Consider the following 21,440-nt stretch of genomic DNA (forward strand, 5'->3'; position numbering starts at 1 on the left):
ACTCAGGTCCTGAATCTGCCCTTGTGTTGAATAAAGAAAGTTTCACTGATGTAACTTAGGCTATGTCTACACTGTCAGATGTACAGCGCCAGGAGCTGCAGTGCCCCTCAGAGAGCGCTGCAGGGAAAGCGCTGCTGTGTGTTCACAATGCCAGCACAACGGCAACTCTTGCAATGGCCACAGAGAGCAGTGTATTGTGGTAGCTATCCCAGCATGCAAGTGGCTGCAACATGCTTTTCAAATGGGGTGGGGTTGGGTGGAGTGTGACAGGGAGTGTGTTGTGTGTATGTGGGCGGAGAGAGAGTGGGTTTTGGGGGGGCTGAGAGCATGTCAGCATGCTGTCTTGTAAGTTCAGACAGCAGCAGACTCCCCTCCTCCTGCCTCTCAAGCAGCATTCCACAGTAATGGTTTGCTTTGTCCCAGAGCAGATAAGCATGCCAGCTGTCAGAAACGGAGCTTGGAAAGGACATATCCGCATTCCTACAGCCGATTCCAAACAATGACAAGAGTGGCCACTTGACTTAAGTGGATTAGGGGACGTTTCCGGAGGCCAATCAGAGCGCAGTAATGCAACACCTCGTTCACACTGATGCTGGGGCATTTCAGCCGAGACGCACCAAGCGTTATGCTTCTGGTGGAGGTGGATTAGCAGGGGCACTCCCGCTGCTGAGTCCGGGCGCTCTATGTGCCTTGCCAGTGTGGATGGGTCGTGAGTTAGGGTGCCCGGGGCTGCTTTTAATGCACTCTAACTCACAAGTGTAGCCAAGTCCTTAGTGATTTTCAGCTATTAGGCTGGGCAGAAATGCTGTCCTGCCACAAGTAATTGTCAGCTCTTTTGAGCACTTAAAATAACAAAAGGCCCTATCTTCTGAACAGTGGGGAAGAACAGGTTAAACCAGACCAGGGACCCTTAGGGAGAGTTCATTCCTCCTGGCAGAGATACCTCTCCTCACCCCTCTTACTTTCACAGGAGTCAGGCATTCCAGCACCTGGCTTAATGAGTCCTTTCAGCTGAGGGTGACCCCTCATTTGAGACAGGTTAAGCACAATTCTGCTCCCCTTTACTTATACAATAAATGCAACAACACTGACAACAACATTTCACTACCCCTTCATTCCGTACTAAAGTGATCTGTAACCCAACACAAGTCAATATTGATCACTTTGAGCAACACCTCTATATCTGATGGATATCTAGGCAGAGTAGGTGAGTTCATGTAAATACAATTTGCTCCTAAAGTCTCTCCCGCTCCCAGCTAGCTGTCATGGGAGAACTCATTCGGACCCTGTTTACATAGTTATGTTAGGAAGAAGCTTCTCCTCTAAACATGTTTCTATACAATTTCCATTAGATGGTTTCTTGCACCTCCCACTGAGACATCTTGTAATAGCCACTGTCAGAGACAGGATGGATCACTGGTTTGATCCAGTACAGCAGGGAGATGAGATACAGAGCTAGATGGCCTTTAGGTCTGATCCAATACAGCAAGGATGTGGGATACTAGGCTATATGGGTGATTGGTCTGATCCAGTACTGCAGAGAGGTGGGGTTACCAGGCTAGATGGGCTGTTATTCTGGTTCAGCAAGGACACAGGGATACACGGACTATCAGTTTGCTTTGGTATGGCTGTTCCTGTGCAGCAGCCTTGCACTAACTGGAAGATGTGACCTGCAATTGATTTTTTTTTAGTTTTCAATTTTAAAAAACGGTACAGGCTGTCAGATTTGTTCATATTCCGTTTTTTAAAATTAAGGGTTTTGTTTTGTTGAAGTGTATCCTATTTAAAGACACTCTTGGCATGTCTATTATTTCATGTAAAACGCTTCCTTTAGGCTCTTCAGTGCCTGCTCTTTAGTTATATTTTTCCAGTCTCCTGGAAGTTCTGCTGCTTTAGCACCATACGCTCTAGCTAACTGGTCATTGAATGATTTGAAAACAAATTTCCAGAAATCAGAAGCATCAATATTGGGACCAGGCTGAATGTGCCAGTCTGGGTAGTAATGGCGGTTATCTTTGTAGGAATGAAATTTCCCATCTGCGGCTGCAGTTCGGAATTCACGATTGGAGACCACATCAGAGGAGCATATGGAATGCTCAAGCTTTTGTGAATCACAATCCCTGAAGTTCCCTAACCCTTTGGGTCGATGGACTGATACAAAATGCTCTTTATGGTCAGTGCCTCCTGCTTCACAGGGGGCTTCACAGAACGGACACTGCTTCCCACAGCCAAACACTCGCTTGAAGATCTCATCCTGAGGTTTCACTGACAGGCTGGAGAGTTTGGTCTCAAGTTCCAAATGATTAAACTGGGTTAAGATTTGTTGTTCCAGCTCCAGAAGGAAGATTTCAATGTTACCAGAAAGCTGCTCAATTTTTGCTGTGGTTTTAAACTGGACTCCAACTAAGATATTGCTGGAAATGACCAGGTCCTGCTGCAGCTCTTTGCAAAAGCTGTCTAAAAAGGCAGAAACTGTGTTATTGTTTTTATTTATGGAGTTTTTCAGAACTCCCTTGATTTTATTTATTATTCTGGATAGAATCCCTTTCTCCAAATCTCTCAAACTTGCCTTCCCTCCATAGTGGTCTATCAGACATCTCTGTATCCAGGATTTGACAAACTCTTCATAGTTACTTATCTATTTCACATAGTTGTCAAAGTTCATCTCTTCCAGCAGCTTCTTTAGCAAAAAGAACTGAAAGAAGCTTCGGCTGGCGTATTCAAGGGCCTGTTCACTGCTGAGAATATTGTCAACTATTTCTAGTCCGAGCCTTTTGTTGACATAACCCACCAGGGCAGGTTTGAGAAACTGATCACAGAAATTCCTCGCCCTCGTTTGGCTTTCCTTCTTTTCCAAATAGAGATCAGTAAATATGGAGAAATAATGAGGTTTCAGCTTCTCCAGACGTTGCTGAGGATCGTTTTCTTTGATAAAATCTTCATGCATCTTCTGAAATGCCCAAGCCACTTCCACCAAAACGTGACGCTTCAGGTCAACTTCAAACAAAGGAGAAGTGTGAAGTTTCTCAATATCCTCCTCTTTTAACCTCTCATTAACCATATGCAGCAGTTCTCTGCAATAGGTTTCATCATAGTCTGTTTTGGATTTAACTTTTTCTTCAATGTATTTCTTGCATTCAGTCATTAAAGATAGAGCAAGCTCTTCAGTTTTACAGTAACATTCCTGTGAGAAGTATTCTACAACTGCTCTGGTCCATTTTAGGTTTAAGTATTCCTTCTTCATTGGGAAAGACTTCATTCTATAATCCAGCAGGCTTTTTCCTTGTTGCAGTATCTGTCTGACAGCACCCCCTCTGTGCTTCAGATCCTTTCTCAGCTGGAGATCCATATCTTGAACAACTTGACGTTTCTGTAAAGTACAGAGCGTTAACTCTGACAAGGTTTCTCGCCACATGGTTTCAAATTCTTTTTTCAGTTTCTCATGGTCTAATTTATCTTCTCTGTTTCGGTATTCAGACAAGAGTTTGTCAACTTCCCCTTCAATTTTCTGCTTGTACTCAGACTGGATATTGTCTATCTTGTGCTGTCCTCTTCGTATTCGAATTGCTTCCTTACAGTTACTGGTTGAAGAATTTTCAAGTTCTCTTTTGAGGCTATTTGCGCTCCTTTTGAAATCTTCTCTGTACTTTTCTATCAGGTTCAAATTTGGAGCTTCACTTTTAAAATACTGTTCTAAGTTATTCAAGAGCTTCTGTTCTCCCTGCTGTAGCTTCCCTTGTGGTTCCATTTTTAAACTGTGAAAGAGATGACCCTCTACTGTATCTGGCAGCTGATTCTGGATAAAAGTTTCTTTTACAGATATCCAGAGATACATCTCCTTGCGGAAACCCCATTCCCATTCAGAATACTTCACAGACAGCTGGTGATAGCTTTAGAAACAGCCGTGTAGCTGAAGCCTAAAGATGAAGTTCTTATGTTTCACTGACTTCCACAGGCTCTTCAACCATACAATAAAATCAGGAATATCCTTTCCAGCTCTTTTCCGTGAACAGTTCTCTATGAATTCAAACAGGTATTTCTTTAGCTCACACACACTCTCACTGTATCCAGTGTTTACGGGAGCCATGGGAGGGACTCCATGCCACAAGCCAGGCATGTACCAATTGTGTTTTTCTGGGTCATACTCCATAATATCAGAAAATGCCATTTCCCTGCTTTGCTTTTCCATCCTTGCTGCAGCTTTGGTCATTTCATTCAGCTGCTCCAGGAGGTGTTTCCTGTCCCTCATGTTTTGATCATGAGCAGACACATCACTGACATTCTGGTGCACAAACTGGCAGTTTGGCTGTTGTCCTATTTCCTCCATTCTGAGAAATGCATGGACCACAATTTGCAGAACATCCTTCATTTCTGTGGCATTCTCCATGGCCATGTTAACGATGGTGATGTCACTCAGTCTAATCACCAGGGTGGCCAGCTCATTGTCATGTTGATAACTGTCTTCCAGTGCTGTTTGTTCAGGGGCCTTCAGACCTTCAGTGTCTATCACCAGGATGAAATCACAGCCAAGCAGCTCCTGAACAGCTTCTGTAACTTTAATGAGTGTCATGAACGCTCCTCGCGTACATCGATCGCTACTCACTGCAAACTGCAGGCCGAACAAGGTGTTGAGAAGAGTGGATTTCCCAGTGCTCTGCACTCCCAGCACTGTTATAAGCACCATTCTGGATCTACCCCCTAGTCTGATATGGAGATGAGTTAGAACATCTACTACCCAGCTCATGGGGATGTTGGAGGCATCTCCATCGATCAGCTCCACAGGAAACCCTTCCAGCATCAGGTCAGCTGCTATGCATGGGAGATGGGAGAATTGTCTTTGGCCTTCTTCCATTTTCCCTTCTTTAACCATTGAGCATTCAGCGTCATAGAACTGCCCCCAACTCATGCATGAAATGCTCCACCCCCAAGGAACTATCAGATATTAATTTATCTAATTCCTCCAGCTGTTTTCGGTCCACTCCTGGAGTTTCACATTTCTCTTTATAGTCTCCCCGCATTTCAGAAAGATTCCCCCTAGCAATATTATCCAGGCTAAATTTCATCCATTTCAGAAAGTAAGGTTTCTCCACTGGATTTAACGGTACTATTCCATTGATAGACTTAGTCAAACCATTAGTACGGTCACACTGATTCCGCTGTCTACGTATCTCTAACCATTTCTGTTTCAGCGCAGATTTATAGTCTTCAGTGGCCATGTCCCCTTGCCTTTTCATTTGGCACATCTCTTTTTCCAATTTAGCCAAGTTTTTCCATGGGTCTCCTTGCAGGCTCAGCATTTCCCTTTTGAATTTTGCCCCATCTCTTATTTCTGCAGTGATTTCTTCAGTATATTTCCTCGCACACTGACATGCCTGACACTCCTCATCCACCTGGATTCCTAGGTCACGTGCCGTCACAGCCATGGCTTCCAAACTCACTGTCTTCGGAGATGAATTCACTATGGTTCCTATGGTGGACTTCACCTTTTTCACAAATCCTGCATTATTCATGGTACTATCTTTCACCAGTACCTGTGATTTGCTCAGTTTCAACACTGAGAACAACTTATTAAGAAATCCCAGAGTTTCTTTGGGTTTCTTATTCTTGCAGTTGAGGATGAAGTAATATTTAGAGCTGGATTTTTTCAGAGATGATAACAGCTCGTATTCTCTCTCACCGATGCTCTCGGTAACTATGAACACTGCGGAGGAGACCTCTGTTAAAAAGCTAAACTGTAGCCAGTGGGACTCAATGTCTCCATGCAGATTTGTAACTGCAATGGGTTCAGGGAAAAAGATCAGAATTTTCCGTCCCCCCTGGAGTTCCGTTCCCAGACTCCATGTCCCGATGGATAAAGAAATCGTGGTGCTGCTGGGAGGGGCTGAGAACCTCATTGAGGAGTTGGGACTTGGAGAAGCTGCAGCTCCCCATCCGCAGAAAAGAAATCGTTGGCATTTCTGTGAGCACCAGGCTCTCCTCTCTGAACCCTCTGCTCTCTGCCAGGGAGTGTGGCCTCCACTTCCTCACAATGTCCCTCATGGCCCACAGTAGTAGGGTGCCCTTGGGGGTGTTGAGGGCGGGTAGCAGCAGAGGGAGGGCAACTGGCACATGGACATTTTGGACAGGATCTCCTGCTGTAGGAAAATGAGCAAAGCAGAACAGCACAAAGAACATCAAGAGATTGCAGAGAAACTTTCATCTCAGTGTCACTAAAAGAGAAAGTGCCATCAGTATGCAGTTTCTCCTCATAATCATCCATTTCTTCTGCAGGAGCCTTGTGCTCAATGCTTGTATTTCTGGCTGTACCATTCAGAGACATGACCTTCCTCAGGAAATGCCAAGGTAAATCACCTAATGCCTCTGGAATCCTGTTCTTGATGCTTTCTGGGCAGATCTCCAAAACATCCCTCAGCCTGATCTTGATGCTTCTGTGCTTCTCCAGGTTTAATCTGGACAGAACATCTTGAAATGCTTTACTTCTTTCTGCAGAAGGAAGTTAAAACAAACCAAAATTTCAGAGTAGAAAATGGTGACTTTATATACAGTTTACTCATTCCATAGACAGCCTGATGTTTGTAATTTAAAGAAAAGCAGTACCCAGTAAGTAACAGATGACTTATACATCCTGGGTTCAATTCTTCTCTTACTTATATTGGTATAACAAAAATGAAGCCAATGGGATTACTTCCATGCAAATAAAACATAGTTCTGGCCCACTTTGAACTCCACTAGGTTGGTTTGCATGTTTTGATCCCAATCCTTATCCTCAGCGCAGTGCAGAGTCCACTTTAAAATGGCTTAAGTGGCCAACTGAGAATTTCCTAGAAAATCTTCCAGTATAACCAGCTCTATGACATCCCAGCTCACAGCTACTGGAGGAGGGGGCATAGACTCAGGACCCTGTCTCTGTGGTGATCCCAGAAGCTGGAATGATCCCTTGGCTGCTCTAAGCTGCTGCTCAGGATCAGACTGGTGCCTGGCAGTCTGAGGATCAGGCGGCTGTGATGGTAGCCTACACCCGTCACCCTGAGCTGTGCTGGGCATCAATGGCTCATCCGGAGGATCTGACCCTTTATTTCCCTTTCAGCAGTCAGTGCAGATTACGCCTTCTGGGAAGACTTATTTTTGATTTTCTTCATATCTTCCTCCATCTCTTTGCTGGGACATGTCTTTTACAGGTGTAGCTAACAGCACTGTGGCTTTGCTTACGTCCCAGCGACCAAATCAGTCCCTTCACTCACGCTACTTCCTCTGTCCTTTTGGGGAGCTGTGAGGACTGTCATTACTTACAAAGGTTACCTCTCCTCTCTCAGCTTGGCAACACTGCTTTGCTGGGGTAAAAGCAGGGGAAGAGCTGAGGAAAACATCATGCTTGTTTGGCACTGAACCCAGACAGACTGCTTGGAAAGCAGCCATGCTAACTGCTACGCCACCAATGCTAGTCTGCTAGCTGTCCTCGGGATCCATGACTATGCATTACCTAGAACCTGTCTTCAGCCAAAGTGATGCTGTCACGGTTCAGTCACTATACCACTGGTTTTTTCACTTCTCTCCAAGCGTCCGGCGCGGGCCAGCTGCCCCCTGCTCTGGGGACTTTCACTGGGGCATTACGCCAGCCAAAATATAGAAAATAACTATCATCAAAACAAAACAAAACTGGTAATAGCTCACCTTTCCTGATCACTCTCGTTACAGTGTGTATGGTAACACCCATTGTTTCATGTTCTCTCTGTATATAAAATCTCCCCACTGTATTTTTCATTCTATGCATCCGACGAAGTGAGCTGTAGCTCACGAAAGCTTATGCTCTAATAAATTGGTTAGTCTCTAAGGTGCCACAAGTCCTCCTTTTCTTATTACTTACAAAGCAAATTTACCCACATTGCAACATAGGGAGCTAATGCTAAGACACCTCCAGGCCAGTCCTGGTACGGTAATGTCTCCAGTGCAGTGTTAGGGTATTTGGACCTGATAAACAATTAACCCATTTATTATGTGTTATAGAGACATTATTAAGGTCACAAGAGCAAACTATTCCACTGCACAGGAAAGATAGGAAGAGTGGCAAGAGACCACCCTGGCTTAACCAGGAGATCTTCCATGATCTAAAAATAAAAAAAAAGAGTCCTACAAAAAGTGGAAAGTAGGTCAGATTACAAAGGATGAATACAAACAAACAACACAAGAATGAAGGGGCAAAATTAGAAAGGACAAGGCACAAAAGGAAATCAAACAAGCTAGGGACATAAAGGGTAACAAGAAAACATTCTACAAATACATTAGAAGCAAGAGGAAGACCAAGGACAGAGTAGGCCCATTACTCAAAGAAGACAAAAAAGCAATAACAGAAAATGTGGAAATGGCAGACGTGCTTAATGACTTCTTTGTTTCGGTTTTCACCAAGAAGGTTGGTGGCGATTGGACGCCTAACATAGTGAACACCAGTGAAAATGGGGTAGGTTCAAAACAGGAAAGAGTAAGTTGAAAATTACTTAGACAAGTGAGATGTCTTCAAGTCACTTGAGCCCAATGAAGTGCATCCTAGAATACACAAGGAGCTGACTGAGGAGATATCTGAGCCATTAGCTATTATCTTTGAAAAGTCATGGAAGACGGGTGATATTCCAGAAGACTGGAAAAGGGCACATATAGTGCCTAACTATAAAAAGGGAAATAAGGACAACCCAGGGAATTACAGACCAGTCAGCTTAACTTCTGGACCCGGAAAGATAATGGAGCAAATAATGAAGGAATCAATTTGCAAACATCTAGAAGATAATAAGGCGATATGTAATAGTCAGCATGGATTTGTCAAGAACAAATCATATCAAACCGACCCGATAGTTTTCTTTGACAGGGTGACGGCCGTGTGGATGGGGGGAAGCAGTAGATGTGGTATATCGAGACTTTAGTAAGGCATCTGATATAGTCTCAAATGACCTTCTCATTAAAAAACTAGGAAAATACAACCAAGATGGAGCTATTATAAGGTAGGTGCATAACTGGTTGGATAACCATTCCCAGAGTAGTTCTCAATGGCTCACAGTCATGCTGGAAGGGCACAACGAGTGGGCTTCTGCAAGGATCAGTTCTGGGTCTAGTTCTGTTCAATATAGTCATCAATGATTTAGATAATGGCATAGAGAGTACACTTATACAATTTGCAGACGATACCAAGGTGGGAGGAGTTGCAAGTGCTTTGGAGGATAGGATTATGATTGAAAAAGAGCTGGACAAACTGGAGAAATGGTCTGAGGTAACTAGGACGAAATTCAATAAGAACAAATGCAAAATATTCCACTTAGGAAGGAACAATCAGTTGGACATGTACAAAATGGAAAATGACTGCCTGGGAAGGATTACTGCAAAAAAGGGATCTAGAGGTCAGAGTGGACCACAAGCTAAATATGAGTTAACAGTGTAAGACTGTTGCAAAAAAACCAAACATCATTCTGGGATGTATTAGCAGGAGTGTTGTAAGCAAGACATGCAAAGTAATTCTTCTGCTCCAGTCCACGTTGATTATGCCTCAGCTGGAGTATTGTGTCCAGTTCTGGGTGCCACATTTCAGTAAAGATGTGGACAAACTGGAAAAAGTCCAGAGAAGAGCAACAAAAATGATTCAAGATCTAGAAAGCATGACCTATGAGGGAAGATTGAAAAACTTGGGTTTGTTTAGTCTGGAAAAGAGAAGACTGAGAAGGGACATGATAACCGTTTTCAAGTACCTAAAAGGTTGTTATAAGAAGGAGGAAGAAACATTATTTTCCTATCCTCTGATGATTGGACAAGAAGCAATTGGCTTAAATTGCAGCAAGGGAAGTTTTGATAGGAATTTTTTCCTAATGCCCGAACTGTCAGGGTGGTTAAGCACTGGAATAAATTGGCTAGGGAGGTTGTGGAATCTCCATCATTGGAGATTTTTAAGAGCAGGTTAGACAAACACCTGTCAGGGGTGGTCTAGATGGTGCTTGGTCCTGCCATGAGGGCAGGGGACTGGACTTGATGACCTCTCAAGGTCCCTTCCAGTCCTATGATTCTATAATGAAGCACCAGCTCTGCTTTAGTTTAGGTTGAGAAGCCCTTTCTACTTAAATGTTATTTCTTCTTAGTGCTGTAAGATCTCTATGCTTACTTGGACTATCTTGAAATTTGTTGTCTCATGGGGGAACAGGATAGGGTTAGTGACCCAAATTTCAGGGTCATTTGAGCAAGGAGTTCCCCAGACACAGCTCGTCAAAAACACAGCATTTTGCAAAATCAGCAGTCTTACAATGGAGGGGATTGTGCACCACAGAGCTCAACATCCCCTACTTGATCTCAGTCACTCAGCATTTATTTCAGCCAGTGTGTGGCACTGACTGCCCGTTTGAGGAAGCAATACTGAAAACATCTATTAAAGGAAACCTTTGGCTTTCTAGAACACTGCGTGCAAACACTCATGAGCCAAAGAGATTGAAACGTGCATGTGCTGTGAGCCTAGGCAAGAGTCTTTCCAGACAGTCCACTCTCACAGTAGCTGGATGGCTCAAGTACATTTGAGCCCTACTCTACTCCACAGTATTAACAACCTTCCTCAGAATACCATCCTTGCCGCCATGGATGTCACTTTCCTATACACCAATATCCCTCAGAATGACAGGATAGCTGCCTGCCCCAAATATTTAAAAGACAGTGGACAACCATCAATTATCCATCCCAAACACATAGCCAAACTCATCCAGTTCATCCTCGCCTGTCATAGAATTACCTTCAGCAATAAACATTTTGTCCAAAGCATGAGAACAGCCAGGGGTACTAGGATGGCTCCCCAATATGCTAACCTCTTCATGGGTCATCCTGAAGAAGAATTTCTGGAGAAGTGCATCATGAAACCAGTGATATACCTGAGAAATTTTCATCCTATGGGAAGACAGCTTAAACTCCCTCAGACTTCCACCACAACTTCAACAACCACCACCCATCCATTAAACTCTCTCTGGAGCTTTCCCACACTAGCATCAACTTCTGGACACCACAATCAGCTTCATCAATGGAACCCTACAGACAACCATATAGAAGAAACCCATGGATCACCACACCTACCTTCATAGATCTAGTAACCACCCCAACCATACCAAGAAATATGTTATTGACAGCCAGGCACTCAGATACCACAGAATGTGCTCTGAGGAGAAAGTAAGTGATATATACCTTAATGAAGGGATAGCCTATTTTTGTCAAGGTCTAAATTTCTTGGTCAAGATATAGTCAAGGTCCAGACTCCAAGAAAAAAAATGTTTAAAAACCCATAATGATAATAAACAAATAAAAACATTGTGGGGTCCATTCAAAAGCATCTCGCATTCCAGATTTGGCCCATGGTCCGCCTATTGACTATCCCTAGCTTAACACACTTGTTGTCGATATTGTGAAGGCCAAAACTATAACAGTGGTCAAAAAAGACCTAGGTAAATTGATGGAAGATAGGTCCATCAATGGCTATGAGCCAGGATGGGCAGGGATGGTGTCCCTAACCTCTCTTTGCCAGAAGTTGGGAATGGGTGACAGGGGATGGATCACTTGATGATTACCTTTTTTATTCATTCCTTCTGAAGCACCTGGCATTGGCCTCTGTCAGAAGACAGAATACTGAGCTAGATGGACTTTGGCCTGACCCAGTATTGTCACTTAAAACCACCTTCACCAAACAAGGACACTTCATCAGAGAAGTAGATTGCATCATGCAACAGGCCACACAAATACCCCAGGAGAACCTGCTTCAATACAGAAATAAACCCCCTTCTGACTGCATACCCCTATTTGTCACCTACCACCCCACACTGGAACCCATACAGTAAAGCTAGTGTAACCACCAATGGGTGTAAACAACTACACCCCATACTCGATGGGTACCCCATCATGAAAGAAATATTTCAAGAATCATCTCTTCTGGTCTTCGAACAATCTCTTGAAACTCATTGTTGCCCTGGTTTGAGGGATATGTATACCCCATTATGTGATCAAACTAATTGCAACCATATTATGTGCATTCTGCCAATAGGAATTAATGAAATAGAACACCACATAGTTAAGGGTTAATTTGGAGACAGGCTTTTAGAAGCGAGGTCATATCTAGTTGATAGTTTTTTTGCTAATCAGAATGGGAGGAGGGGACAGACAAGTAAACAACTGAGACTGAAAACCTTGGTGGTTGGAAAACTTTGAATCTAGGCACCTCTGATATGAAAAGTTGACTGAAAGTTAGAAAAGAGATGATCCAGTTGGGGTCATTATGACCTATGTGTTTTGTAGAAGTTAGTTATAAAAGATTAGCTAATAGAGTATATTGTGGAGCAGTCCTCTGAAGCCATCTTGAGACACTTTTTTCTGACACCCTTTCTCCCTGGTGGGTGAGCAACTGGCCACTGCAAACCTGCTGTTACTCAATACCATTCCAGATCTTAGGGAAAAGATCTGGGATGTTCTAAACCTATTGCTTATGTCTCTGTATGCTTAAATCTAATAAACTGCAGTGTTAGATAAGAACATACTTACTTGCATTTAATCCTTGATCAGACAGAAGTGCTGTGTTCCTATTGATTGATTCCTGACACTGATTGATTCCTGACATTCCACACAAAACACCTTTCAAGATCCCAGGATCTTATACATGCCTATCACATGTAGCACACTTCATCCAGTGCACTAAATGCCTGAATAATGATTATATGGATGAAACAGATAAGCATTATAAACTCAAATGAATATACACAGGAAAATGATAAAAGACAAAAACACCCTATCACCTGTGGGTGAACACTTTTCATAAAGTAATCCTCTATATCTGACCTATCAGACCCAATCCTCAAAGGCAACTTGCACAGCATTTTCAAAAGAAGAACCAGGGAGCTTACATTCATTACTCTGCTGGACACCAAATCATGGATTATGGACATCATGGATTGAACAGAGACACTAGATTTATGGTTTATTAAAACAATCTGTAATCCACTAACCCCTTCTTTTTTTCCTATGTTTGCAGCGGTGCTAATGGCCCATTATACTTTGAATGGTCCCTTACAATATGTGCTAACAAATTATGCTAAATAATCTGTTCCATCTTGCATTTTGCTCTGACATTGGGAGTAATGTTCCCAAACCTGAAGAAGAGCTCTTTGTGGCTCAAAAGCTTGTCACTCTCACCAACAGAAGTTGGTCTAAGAAAAGATATTACCTCACCCACATTGGCTTTCCAATATCCTGGGATCTACCCAGCTACAACTACGCTGCAGACAACCCTACGCTTGTCAGAAATCTGAGAATAATCTCTAGGAATATTGACAGGTTTCAGAGTAGCAGCCGTGTTATTCTGTATTCGCAAAAAGAAAAGGAGTCCTTCTGGCACCTTAGAGACTAACCAATTTATTTGAGCGTAAGCTTTCGTGAGCTACAGCTCACTTCATTGGATGCATTCAGTGGAAAATACAGTGAGGAGATTTATGTACACACAGAACATGAAAAAAATGGGTGTTATCATACACACTCACTTAAGATGAGCTATTAGCAGCAGGAGAGTGGGGGCGGAGGGTGGGGAGAAGAAAACCTTTCTTGATAACTTCTGGAAATGGCCCACCTTGCTTATCACTAGAAAAGGTTTTCTCCTGTGCCCCCCCCCCCCCGCCAGTGGTAATTATTATTTTCTGCGGGTATCTGCTGCTGTTCTTGTGACACAGTGCCCTCTGGTGGGCAAAAGGTGGAATGCAGCAACATTGTGGCAGAAGCTTTTTTTTTCTACACAAAAAATTAAAGATATGCATGGCTCATTAATTATGCATGCCTACAGTAGTACAGAATTCCTCCAGGAGTAACGTTTGGCGAAAACCTGATTTCACAACAGCTGTTCCTTTGTAGAAGATTTTCTTCTTTGATGAAACACAAATGCCTCATGATTAAAAAAATCCCATTCCCCATGCACCAAGTGAACACTCCAAGGGTTGAAATGCAGTAGCATTCAAGTTCAAAATCTTGGTCTTTATCTTCAAGGTGCTCAATGGCCTTGGCCTAGTGTATCTACAAAATCCACTAATGCTACAGGACAAAGACTGTGGTCAACATTTACTCTTCTCTGCCACAATGAAATGGAATTCTTTACAAGGTAAAGCTCATCTAGGTAGGAGACAGAGTTTCCTTGAAAAGGTGACCAATAATTTAAATCTGATTGAATATCAGATGAGGAGTGAGCAGAGGGATTCAAAGAGGAAAGTGATGGGTTCAAATCAACAGATGGAGAACATGCTTTTAGCAGCTCAACCTCAATACATTATTTCTGGCCTTTCCAGTGTGCAGTAAATCAGTTACTGAAATTGCGAACTGATGGTAGTTGGCTTATTTAGGCACATTATGGTACCTTTCCTCAGTCCTCAAGTCCATGCAGTTCCATCCCCCCTCTTGAGTCACATGAGCTTGGGGAGGAGAGAAACTATGGAGACAACCCAGAAACTCAGCTGAGGGGGACTGGGCCATGCAGCTCTAATGAGGACCTGCAGATTCTGATGGTGTCATCAATCACACGTTCATAGAATCATAGAATCATAGAATATCAGGGTTGGAAGGGACCTCAGGAGGTCATCTAGTCCAACCCCCTGCTCAAAGCAGGACCAATCCCCAATTAAATCATCCCAGCCAGGGCTTTGTCAAGCCTGACCGTGAAAACTTCTAAGGAAGGAGATTCTACCACCTCCAAAGGGAACGCATTCCAGTGTTTCACCACCCTCCGAGTGAAAAAGTTTTTCCTAATATCCAACCTAAACCTCCCCCACTGCAACTTGAGACCATTACTCCTTCTCCTGTCCTCTTCTACCACTGAGAATAGTCTAGAACCATCCTCTCTGGAACCACCTCTCAGGTAGTTGAAAGCAGCTATCAAATCCCCCCTCATTCTTCTCTTCTGCAGGCTAAACAATCCCAGTTCCCTCAGCCTCTCCTCATAAGTCATGTGTTCCAGACCCCTAATCATTTTTGTTGCCCTTCGCTGGACTCTCTCCAATTTATCCACATCCTTCTTGTAGTGTGGGGCCCAAAACTGGACACAGTACTCCAGATGAGGCCTCACCAATGTCGAATAGAGGGGGACGATCACGTCCCTTGATCTGCTCGCTATGCCCCTACTTATACATCCCAAAATGCCATTGGCCTTCTTGGCAACAAGGGCAAACTGCTGACTCATATCCAGCTTCTCGTCCACTGTCATCCTTAGGTCCTTTTCCGCAGAACTGCTGCCTAGCCATTCGGTCCCTAGTCTGTAGCTGTGCATTGGGTTCTTCCGTCCTAAGTGCAGGACCCTGCACTTATCCTTATTGAACCTCATCAGATTTCTTTTGGCCCAATCCTCCAATTTGTCTAGGTCCCTCTGTATCCTATCCCTGCCCTCCAGCATATCTACCACTCCTCCCAGTTTAGTATCATCCGCAAATTTGCTGAGAGTGCAATCCACACCATCCTCCAGATCATTTATGAAGATATTGAAAAAAACCGGCCCCAGGACTGACCCCTGGGGCACTCCACTTGACACCGGCTGCCAACTAGACATGGAGCCATTGATCACTACCCGTTGAGCCCGACAATCTAGCCAACTTTCTACCCACCTTATAGTGCATTCATCCAGCCCATACTTCTTTAACTTGCTGACAAGAGTACTGTGGGAGACCGTGTCAAAAGCTTTGCTAAAGTCAAGAAACAACACATCCACTGCTTTCCCTTCATCCACAGAACCAGTAATCTCATCATAGAAGGTGATTAGATTAGTCAGGCATGACCTTCCCTTGGTGAATCCATGCTGACTGTTCCTGATCACTTTCCTCTCATGTAAGTGCTTCAGGATTGAATCTTTGAGGACCTGCTCCATGATTTTTCCGGGGACTGAGGTGAAAACCCGTTGTGGGTTTTTTATATATTTTCACTCTAGACATTAGTAGTATACAGCTCAATAGGATTCATCAATACATATATTTTTACAGGTTTCCACACCCTCTTTTGTCCTCCAGTTTCATATGTTGACACATACACATTTGGCACTGTTGACCATTTTTGAAGGAAAAAAAAGTATTTTTTCCTTTTCACAAGGCATATTTATTAGAGATGACCTGAAGAAGTCTTCTTCTGAAAGCAGTGAAATTGAGAAAGCCTTTACAAAGTACATACACCACAGGAAGCTGAGTATTTTGTACATTGTGCAAAATGTGTTTTGCCAGGGGAAAAAAGACAAATGATTATTTTAAATACAAAGTATATGGTTCTCTTTCAAAGCATGGAGATAAACTGCAAGTTACCACCCAGGCATGGCAAACGTACCCTGGGAAAACACAATTCTTTTGGGAGGCTTTTGAGGATGCTATCAAAAAGCCCACAAGTTTCTGCTGGTGGATTTAAATGTTTTAGCACCCGAAGCCTACAGGTTAAGAACAAGCATTTCTCCCCCAGACTGGCCCTATGTATACACCTTGAAAAAAACAGAAAAGTAGTAATTTTTTTAACAATCCTTAGCCATTTTAAAAAAAAAGCATCCCCCTGATAAGCATGTCTAGCCATGTACACAGAAACCTAGCTCTTTTGAAACTCCTCATCAAAGCCAGACCGCATCAAAGGAAGGTTATTCTGTGCTCAGCCTCTGACAACCTGGTAGTGGCCAGCTCAGAAATAGCACTCAACTCTGTAAAAGGAAAAGTCCCCCAGAAACCCTAACAAGTAAGCATGCTAAAAAGAAAATGGGGGATTAGTAAAACACTGATCAATTACAAAAACCTGTTCCTCAAAAGAATAAAAGATGATTGTAAAACAGATCAGGGGTTTTATCAAACCTTTCTTGAGCTTTGCTGTCAGGCATTTTAAATAAAATGGTTGAAAAATTGTACCTCGTTCCTAGCCATCAGCTAGAACAAACACGCCTCCAGTGATGAAACATGCCTCTAGTGATGAAGAAAATATCAGAACCACACCTCCTCACCAATTGGATTCAGAGATGAAAGACATTCTTCAAAGATCCAGTTTATCAGACTCTGAAAAGGCTAAACTTTACGAGAGGGTCCTACAATGGTATCTGGTATTGGCCAAGAAGGGTGAAGAAAAAAGACTAAAAGAAGTCTCTTTCTCCCAGAGTAAGAGGAGCAGGGGGCTGGGCCCTTGGCAAAAAGGCGGAGGGTCATGGCCCCTTGGCCTCCCCATCTTCCAGTATCCCTGTCACCATGTGGTCATTTTCTGGCAGGGGCATGCCTATGGACAGAACTCTAAGGCTTTCAAGCCATGTGTAGGGCAGCTTGTGTTTGGAACAAAGGAAGCACAGGCTGCATGACAAAAGACTATAAAAGGCAGCTGCATCTTCTCCATTTTGTCTTCAGTCCTGCTTCTTATCTCTGGATGAACTTTGCTACAAAATGAAGCTCTGAACAAAGGACTGAATGACCCATCCTAGCTGGCGTTGTGTTCCAGAGGGACATTCAAGCCAGCAAATTCACAAGTACTGATAGGAGCCTGATATATGGACTTTCAAATCTTTGTATATATGTAACTGCTTTACCATTTAACATCTATCTTCTTGTTCATTCTTTTTTCTTTATAATAAACCTGGCTGGCAGAGTGGTATTTTGGGTAGTATCCAAACCTATACTGGCCTGGTGACATGGCTGACCCTTTGGGGTCAGAAGAACATTTTGTATATGTGAGCAGAGTTTTTAGATAACTTCTCACTGTACTGGACGTAGGTGTTGATTGGGAGCGAGAGACTGGAAAGCAATTAAGGGGCTGTGTGATTTCATTTTTGCTTCTTGGCAACCAGTGTGGGGGATTAGAAGCACAGTTTGTGACTGGTTGGGGAGTTTAACTTCAGTGTTACCCACCAGTCTGGGGAGCATCTGCTCTCCCCTTTGCAGCCTGCCCTGACATTGGCATTTCCAGTGAGGGGTTCCCCTCGCACTGCTGGTCACACCCCGTTTGGACTGTACCAGTTAGTCACCATGCCTTTTGGTTTCTGTGGGGCCGCAGCCACATTTCAGTGACTTACGGACAGGCTGCTGCAATCTCACCACCTATATGCAGCAGCCTACGTACACAATATAGTTGTAGACAGCCTCATGTGGGAAGAACATCTCCAACACCTCACAACCATCTTGCAAGCTATAGGGGAAACCGGGCACACCACCAACCTAGTCAAGTGCCATCTTGGGCAGCGAGAGGTAACATAGTTGGGGTACAGTGTGGGCCAAGGTACCCTACACCCCTAGTTGGATAAAGTACAAGCCATAGGGGACTGCCCGGCCCTTATGACAAAAAGGCCGATAAGCCAAGTCTTGGGCCTAGAAGGATACTATTGCTACTTTGTGCCAAACCTTGCAACGCTCATGTCACCCTTACCCGACCTAAAAAAGAGCTTCCAGCTTCACAAGATACAGTAGTCAGCAGAGTGTGAGAGAGCCTTCCTGGAACTGAAGGATCGACTAACTAGGGAGCCCATCCTATTCCACCCAGACTTTGACAGAGCCTTCATATTACAGACTGACGTGTCAGAAATGGGATTGGGAGCAGTGTTTTCCCAAGAAGCTGAGGGAGAGGAGCGTCCAGTCCTTTATTTGAGCAGGAAGTTGTTTCCCTGAGAGCAGAAGTATTCAACGATAGAAAATACGATAGAAAAGGAGGTGTTGGTGGTGAAGTAGGCGATCAATGCACTTAGGTATCATCTACTGGGGAACCCCTTCCAGTTGGTCACTGACCACATGCAACTTCGATTGCTTAACATTATGAAGGACATCAATGCCTGGGTCATGAGATGGTAACTTTCACTGCAGCCCATGGAAATGGCAGACTTCTTTTCCCGAGTGGGCAGTAAAAACCCAGAAAAGAGACCACAACCAGATTCCCTCTTAAAGAGAAGTGTGCATGATGGGGCTCAGTGGTTGCCCTTGTAAGAACCATGATAAGTGCAATGTAAGTGAACTTAGCCAGTATGCCATGGTACCAACTCTTATTGTGAATTTAGAGTTACATGGTGTCTTTGTAAAGTCCAATAGGATCTCCTTATTCCTGGCTTTAAAATCCTGAAATTTCCCATAGTAGAAATAATCGCTGTCTCCCATTACTTGAAATGAGATTGATGCCAAACTGCCCTGGGATGAGACGACTATCATTCACTACAGGCTTTGCATGTGGAAGTAAGGCTGCCCCAAATAGAGATGGCTGCCATCTCCCACAGTTTTCCATTACACTGAAGCCAGGGTGCCCTCAGAGACAATGGCCACTTTCTGGACTCTGTGGTTAATGGCTGGACAAGTAACTCTGAGGAACTGGGAGGAACGTGGGAAGCAGGAGACATCCTCATGAGGAGAAGAGGCTATTCAGAGAGGTGCGGGGGAGGACTGAGGAGATCTCAGGGAAATAGGGGGTGAAAGAGGGAAAATGTGAGGGGTAAGATACTGTAAGGGCAGGGGAGAGGGTGGGAAAATGTGGGGGCAAGTGAATGCAAGGTGGCACTGGGGACAGAAGCCTCTGGGGGGCAATGAGAGGATTGTGGAGTGGAGGAGGGGACTTAGTGGGGCAGGGAGGGGAAGGGGATAGGATAGGGGTAAGGGAGAGAGATGAAGAGGCACAAAATGGCAGCTCCACCCTTGCAGGGGTTAGGAGTAGATAAGGGGAGTCATCTTCAAGCAGATAGGGGGGAAGTCTGCAGTTTGCATATTTGTTTAGTGTTGAATTTGACCCTAAGGCACTCCACAGACTAAATCAGGAGGCAGCTTTCCCCTAAAGGCTCACAAACCAGACAAGAAATTTACAAACCGTGAAGTATAGTATAATTATAGTTTTACTCTTGTGATATTTAGGCCAATCTCATATGTATTTGGTTTTTGAAGGTCCTAATGGATCATTTTTGTAAACTTAAGTAAAGCATGTTGGGTGAAATTCTGGCTCCACTGAAGTCAGTGACAAATTCCTGTTGGAGGAGAGTGGTTCTTCAACAGCCACCCAATAGGAGAAGTGGGGGGAAACAACCTAACTAGTTTGAAGATGGAGCTTGAAAAGTTTATGAATGAAATGATGGCATGGGGTTGCCTATGACAGCAGGGACTGAATTCGATGACCGAGGAGATTCCTTCAAGTCCTATGTTCTATTGACTTCAAAGGCACCAGAATTTCACCCACTGAATTTAGGTACAGTGCAAAAATTATGAGAGGAAATACCGTTAAGTCCTTCTGTCTCCTCCAGCTCCAGGACCGGCTCAATGTACCCTTCTTGCTCCAGCTTTAAGACATCTTTCTGCCTTGACTTTGGAGCTCTCTGTGTCGCTGAATCTTGCTCCTGATTTAAACCATCAGATAGTGAAATGAAAGAAAATAAATTATTGGTACTTCATCAATAATTGACTTTCTCACTAGACACAAACACATGTATTTTCTTCCCCATTTGTGTGAATACAAACAAACTGAAAATGTGGAAGGATCACTGCTAATTTCCTTGTAATAATCTGAGAAGTGCAATGTATAAGATGGAGTCCTCAGCTATTTGTAGGGAATTTTACTATGAAATCCTGGGCCATATCTGAAATAGATGAAGATGCAAAAATGCAACCTTTACTTCTGCAAAAATACGTTAAGTGTTGGGTTTGTTTGTTGGGTTTTTATTATTGTTTTGGTTTCACTCAAATAATTTTAAAAGCAGCTGAAGATTGCAGGTGAAAATTTCTTAGGAGGCTTTTCTATTCCTCACTGAGGCCCAATACCCAGGTTAATTTAGAAAAAAGAGGTGTTAAATAATAACAGTTATAACCAAAAGAAAAAAAATGTTTTTGTCGTATGTGTAGAATGAAATGTCTTCTAAATTCAGAGGTGCTTTCGTATTTATAGGACTACTGAATGTCACACAGGTTACACATTGCTATTTTACTGGGACGTTCTGCAAGCTTCATACACTTTTGACTTTGTGCAACTGTACAAGTACATAGTGAAATCAGGATAGACCGTTTTGTTTGTTTTTTGCTTGAGTTTATTTTATTTCTTTTTTCCCTGGGGAAAAAAAAAAGCACTGGGTGATATTTTCATTCCTGCTCTGGACGCTTTATGCTGGGTAAAAGGGCCAGAGGAATGGTTCCAGCGGAGGGAGAATCCCCTCTATACAGGAAGTGATGCTTTGCCACTGTTAAAAAAAATTACAACTGTTTCTTTGAGAAGGTCTAACAGCTCCATACTTTAGAACAGGGACTTGACATTTGGAGCAAGGGGGCCTTTCGCTGTCTCTCAGAAAATTCTTCCAGAACTACCCAATTTATACGCCTCTGAAAATAACTGTTGGCACATGCTCAGTAGAGGCTTTTTAGAAGCTGGCAGCCAAAATCTAAGATTCCATCCTCACTGAGCATGATCCATCCCCACACAGCTCCAAGTTAACCTTAGTGAATGCACTCCATCCCTGAAATTCT

General features: G+C 43.4%; 1 pseudogene; it reads right to left on the reverse strand.

The window, feature by feature from the left end:
• Positions 1-1,807: 1,807 nt before the first annotated feature.
• LOC140912897 (up-regulator of cell proliferation pseudogene) overlaps positions 1,808-21,440 on the reverse strand; it is an 82,662-nt pseudogene continuing 63,029 nt past the window's right edge.

This window comes from Lepidochelys kempii, chromosome 6 (genome assembly GCF_965140285.1).
Source record: "Lepidochelys kempii isolate rLepKem1 chromosome 6, rLepKem1.hap1, whole genome shotgun sequence".
Lineage (NCBI taxonomy): Eukaryota > Metazoa > Chordata > Testudines > Cheloniidae > Lepidochelys > Lepidochelys kempii.